Source organism: Mus caroli, chromosome 14 (assembly GCF_900094665.2).
Source record: "Mus caroli chromosome 14, CAROLI_EIJ_v1.1, whole genome shotgun sequence".
Lineage (NCBI taxonomy): Eukaryota > Metazoa > Chordata > Mammalia > Rodentia > Muridae > Mus > Mus caroli.
The window spans coordinates 58,253,965-58,260,470 of record NC_034583.1 but is presented as its reverse complement, the minus strand read 5'-3'; positions in this window follow the sequence as shown (position 1 = coordinate 58,260,470).

Sequence of the window (6,506 nt, the reverse complement as noted above, 5' to 3'; positions counted from 1 at the left end):
AAAAAAAAAAAACCCAAAATTAAAAAATAAAAAGTATAAAGGAAGGAAGAACAGATGGACAGGTGGACAGACAGAGGGAAGCACTGCCATTGAATGGGGCCTGGGGGGAGAATACATTGGAGTTTTGTCATTCCAGTAACCTTTCCATTAAGTTTGAGATTTTTCACATGTCACTTCCTTAGAGAGGTTTACCCAACTGCTAAATCTAGAGTAGTTACCTAATACTATTTTCTCTCCTGCTGCCTTGTTCTTTTCATTTATAGAACTTCTCATTCTGTGGAGCCAGCCATACATGGCTACACAGAACATCCTTCGAGGCTGTGCTCAATCAGTGACTCAGATGTGACTAAATATGCCTGAAAGAAAAGTGGGAGTAGACCCAGGCAGAATGCAGCACGGGAGGTCGCACGTGTGCCTCGCCAGGCGGGTGGCTAACACCCGAACCACCTGCAGATCCTGCTTCCAAGCATCTGCATCAGGGCTGTGCTCTGATGAGTGCTTGCCTCACGTGTGGGTTAAGGGAGCTGTAGCAGCTGAGACAGTGACTGGCAATGATGCATTCAGATCCCTAGGCCATGCAAAAAGCCAAGCCCAACAGTACACATGCCTGTAACTCCAGCAATAAGTCAGGACAGAGGGAGGAGAGTCGCTGCAGCTCACTGGGTGCCAGCCTAACTCCAGGTGCACTGAGAAACTCTGTCTCAAGGGACTAGGGCAGAGACATGGATAAAGCAGGACACGCAGTACCCACACCAGCCTTCACAAATGCACACACCCATGGGGGGGTGGACGGGGGCAGAGACAGAGACAGATAGAGGGACAGAGAAACAGAGACAATGAGACAGAGACAGAAACAGAGAGAGACACAGAGACAGAAATAGGAACCAAAAAGGGGGACGAAGGGGGAAGAGGAGGAGGAAGAAGAGGAGAAGAGGAAGAAAGGGAGAGCCTGGCAAGATGGCACAGCAGGTAAAAGCTCTTGCTGCCAAGGCTGACAACCAAGTTTGATCCCTAGAGCTCACATGGTGAAAGGAGAGAACTGACTCCAGCAAGTTGTCCTGTGACACCACACACACACACACAATTTATATGACATATGTATGTCCATACACATAGACAAATAGATGAATGAATAAATGTTTGAAATGCAACATTTGCATTTAAATATTCATAATTTTAGAAGATACAGAGTAGAGCGGTAAGGTCAGAGGCCACAGCCGAGGCACACCCCACGGAGAGAACTCTACCCAGGCACCATCAGCATAGCTAATAAGCATCTGCAGGAGTGAGGGGAGCCTGATGTTACCAGCAGCAGTGAGGCTGTGGAGAAGCAAGAACAGCAGTAGACAGGTTCAGATACCACTCTCCCTGCCCCCAAAGAACCAGCATCCATTGAACAGTTGAGACTGGGTAGTTGTCTGGTGCTCTTAGACAAACAGATACCTCCAGAGAGAAAAGATATCCTGCCTAAAGTAGGCATGCCAGGCCCTGATTGGCTACTTGAAAAACCGGAATTGATTCGGTCACAGGTACACACCCAAGACGTTGCCACAGGTCACACTAGCTTTGGTAGCTACTCAACACACTCTGACCCATCTAGGCACGTTGTAAGTTCTTCTGACCCATAGATTAGACAAACCATACATCCTAGGGGATCCTAGTTAATAAGGGAGGGCTAGATGGGGAGCTGGGAGGATAAAGGAGCTGAGAACTATGGCAATTCTAGCCACGGCTTGGCATGCCAGATTCCAATAGTGAAAAAAAAAAACGTTCTCATTCTGAGCAGGAGTTGTATACTTACAAACCATCTCTCCCCCAAACCAGCAAACATTTATTGTGTACTGTGTCAATTAACTTTTGCGCCAAGGATTTTTTGCCTGTTAAGGTGTTTGAGGTGCATTCTCTGTGCCTAGTTACCACACAGCGTGAGTCACTGACTTGCTTTTCACTCCAAGTAGAGCAGCCACGGTAGAACAGAGCCCACATACCCGGTATCTCATTGTCTCTCCCGAATTTAGACCCACAAAGGTCCTTTCTCAACCAGTGATACCTCTTGTTCCACAGTCCCTTCGCTTTATGTATTTGGGTATTTTGTCTGCATCTGTGTGTATGGACCACATGTGTACCTGCTGTCCTCAGAGGTCAGAAGAGGGCATCAGATCCCCCAGAACTGGACTCAGAGAAGTTTGTACATTGATGTGTGGGTGTTGGAAACTGAGCCCAGATCTTCTGGGAAAACAACACACCATTGAGCCATCTCTTCAGCCCCCCAAGGACCACACAGAATTCTAGCCCTCATGCCCGCCCAGTCCATGGTGTGGAGAAAGTATTTGGTATGTTTATTGTTTATGGAGAAAGCAATTTCACAATGACCTTCTGAGATTAAATTTCACATCCCCTTTGACCTGCATATTACACTTCTAGGAACTTATCTTACAGATAAGATTGCACAGTGTACATAAAAGACAAGTACCAAGCCAGGTGTAATGGCGCAAGCTTTTAATCCTAGCACTCTTGAGACAGAGGCAAATAGATTTCTGTGACTTGGAGGTCAGCCTGGTCTACAGAGCTGTCCTGTTTCAGGACAATCAGGGATGTTACATGGAGGCAAGAAGGAGAAAATAAAGAGAGAAGAATACCAAAAATGTGGCCACTGGGGTTGTTTGGAATAGCAAACCAAACAAGCTAAAATCCCTAAATAGCCAGAGTCATTAGTCAGCAGCACAGAGACATGAATGAACAACAAGAAATACCATGTACCATTCAAAACTATACTGCAGATCTCTAGGCCCTGCTGTGGAGAGGGTTACAAGAACCAACTGTAAAAGAGAGAAATATCAAAACCACGAAACACACTCAGGCTGCATGCAAACAAGTCATTTCTTTTGTTTCTGATTTTGTTCTTGTTGCTTTTTATTTTATGAGACAGGGTTTCTCCCTGTAGCCCTGGCTATCCCAAAACTCACACTATAGATCAGTCTGGCCTCAGACTTTGATCTTTCTTGTGCAAGCATGTATGTGAATGCAGTGAGATCAGAACCACCACACACAAATGGAGCACATGCAGCAGCTCTCCAGAGTTGGTCCTCTTCCACCTCTCCTTTGTTTCAGGCAATGGTTCACTTTATCAGGCTTATGAGGCAAGTGCTCTTACTTGCTGAGCCATCTCCAGGCCCCTTATTTGCTTTGTGATACAGGGTCTCATGTAGCCCAGGCTGGCCTTGTACTTGCTATGTACCCAAGGATAACCTTAAACTCCTGATCCTCCTGCCTCCATCTCTCTGATTTGGGGATTACAGGTTTGAGCCATCATGTCCAGTTTAAAAACAATTCTTGCCAGACATGGTGGTATATGCCTTTAATCTCGACAGGAGGATCACTGTGAGTTCAAAGCCAGCCTGGTCTACATTGTGAGTTCCAAGACAGCCAGTGCTACATAAAGATACCCTGTCTCAAAAATTAAAAATGAACAGCTCCTTAAAGGACACAAGTGAGGAACATGGCTATCTCTCCAGAGAGGGACTCAGAAAGGTGAGGGAGAGTTCCCACACTCATCACTCAGCCTCCAAGACAATTTGAACTCATTAGCATAAAGATGAATTGGTTTGGGAAGAGAAATATTGAAATAAGCAGGGGCTCTAACTCAGTGGTGAAGGGTTTGCCTGAAGGGTTTACCTGGTGGGCTCAGACCCTGATTCGATCCCCAGCACTCCAAAACAATATTAATACCAGTTAAAGCTAATTCTGCTCTGAATAATTGCATTCTGGGCTTATCTGGGTTGCCTTTGCTTGTTTGATTATTCATTTCCGTCAGCAAGACAAAGGGATGGATGCAGAGGCTTCTTTCTTCTCCCTTGTTGCAAGTTCAAAGCCGATGAGCAATAACTTCCGGAGCATTCCGGTGCACAGCAGGAGTGCTCTGGTGGTTCATCAATGTCACTGAGAGCTCCAGATGCATTTATAATCTCACCCGCAATTGTCAATGGCAGCTCGCTCGCATGATCAATTGCCAGTGTCTTAGCGCACTGTGTTTGCACAAAGCACCCCTCACCAGGACAAAAGCAGATGTGTAGAAAATCAGCTGTGTGGAACCTCTCTGCTTATTTCTTGACTTTCCCGGGGAGCCATGTGGCTGCCTTCACAGTTGTCCTAATGCTGGCACCGCTTAAAGGAGAGGTATCTATGGCAGCAAGCGGCGGTGATTAATTTTAAGCTGTCACGGAAAATAGTTTTGCACTTTAATGTCAGAGAACTGCATTATTATTACAGGTCTAATGTTCCCTTGCCAAGCCTCTGTGCTCACTCCCAGGATACAAAATGAACACGGAGAGCTTGCCCATTGGCTCCCAGGAGCATCTTTTGGAGAGAGGACAAAAAGAGAACTGCCAAGCTAGCCAAACCCCATGGGATCCCGGAGCCCTCCCCCATCTGCCTCGCTGCCTGCAGCTGGAGAAAGCCCTAGTCATGCCTCTTTGCCCTGAGTGTTGTCCAGTTTGACCCCAGTTTCCCCTCGTGAGCCATCTGGCCCACAGAACATATTTGGAATCCCACATTGTGCCAGACACCATAGAGAAGTTTGATAGAGAGAATGCCATAGAAACAGGTAAGGAATAAGCCAGGCCAAGACCAACAAGTACAACACAAACATCTTGGGAGATCCAGCCATCTGGGTCCAAATCTGAAATAAATTGTGGTTCCCTGGGGTGTCTTCTATCTCTGAAGCTGCTGAGCTGAGGTGCAGTGGGGGGCGGGGGGGGGGGTAAATCAGAGAGAGAGAAAGAAGGAGAGAGGCAAGAACTGACTAGCTTTGGGGTTTCAATACAATATTTATGTCTTGCATAATCTGTCAGAAAATTAGATCAAAGAGCTGTCAGCTCTTGAAATCATGCAATTCATTAAAGGAACAAACTTTTAAATATCTTTAGTCAGAAATAATAGTCTCTAAGAGGCAGGCTTGACTGACATAGCTAGTTTGGACCTAATAACTGGAAGACAATACAAATGCTAGAACCTGAGCGCTCTAGAGAGACATTATGACATTATAGAAACCTCTTTGTAAAAAATTAAGACAATTATATCCATAAAAACAGCTTCTCTTTCTGGAGCACTCCTCTGTGGCCAGCTAGGTACTTCACTGAATTTTTATCTGCAATCTTGCTGCTTGGTAAATATAGTTACTGTCACTTTTCAGGTGGGAAGTCTGAGAGTCGGAGAACTTCCTTGGGCACAGTGCAAATACGTAGCAAGTGCCATCCATCTGTCTGTCTGGCTATAATACTAGACCTACGGACAAGATCACTGCAAAGATGGTTTTGCTGTGCACACTATCAAGAGAGATTCAAGTCAGAAATGGTGCACCTCAGTAGTCCCAGTTCTGAGGAGGTGGACACAAGAGGATATGGAGGGATGGAGGGATGGCTCAGCAGTTAAGAGCACTGGCTGCTCTTCCAGAGGTCTTGAGTTCAATTCCCAGCAACCAACCACATGGTGGCTCACAAACCATCTGCAATGGTATCTAATACACTCTTCTGGTGTATGTCTGAAGATAGCTACAGTGTACTCATATAGATAAAAATAAATAAATAAATCTTTTGAAAAAAGGTATGGAGTTTGAAGCCATCCTTTATATATATAGTGACTTTGAAGCCGGCCTGGGAGAGTGAGGGGGTGGGGCATGAATATGAAAGAATATATGATGTCATTTGGGGGTATCTGTGGAGGCCAGAAGTGAGTGTTGGATCTCTTGAAGCTAGAGTTAATGGCAGTTGTGAGCTGCCTGATACGGGTGCTAGGAACTGAACTTAGGTCCTATGTTAGAGCAACAAGCCCTCTTAACTCGGAGACATATATATATATCTCCCCTACTCTCTCTCTCTCTCCTCCCCCCACCCCACCCCATGTAGCTCAAGGGTCTCATGTAGCTCACGATAGCTTAAACTCACTAGATAAACAAGATGACTTGAATTTCTGATCCTTCTGCTTCCCAAGAGCTGAGCTTACAGGCACAGACCAACACATCCAGTTTATGTGTTGCTAAGACTCGAACCCAAGACTTTTCACATTCAAGGCAAGCACTCTACCAACTGAGCCACATCCCCAACAAAAGTCCTAATGTAAACTCTAAAGCAATATAATTGTTGCAGCTATGTAGATATTGTCTATAGTAAAATAATTACAGATGCTGGCCTTGTCCAGAGTCAAGAAATAATGTTCCATTTTTAAGCAAAAAACCCTGAGATTGCAAACCTATAAGGAACAAAGATTCTTTGGGGAAGTTTGAGTCCATTATCACACATGCCCATTGCTTTGGGTGTCGTGAGGAGATGCTGGTGAAGAGGGTGTGATCAAGTAAACTGCTTACCCCAAGGCTAGGATAAAGAAGAAAACAAGGAAAAGGAGGAAGAAGAGAGAATAATAATGTGCCCTAATCTCTCTCAAAGTTACAAGCCCAGGGGGCTTAAGGACTTCCCGTCAGGTTCCACTTCCCAAAGGTTCTATCACCTTCT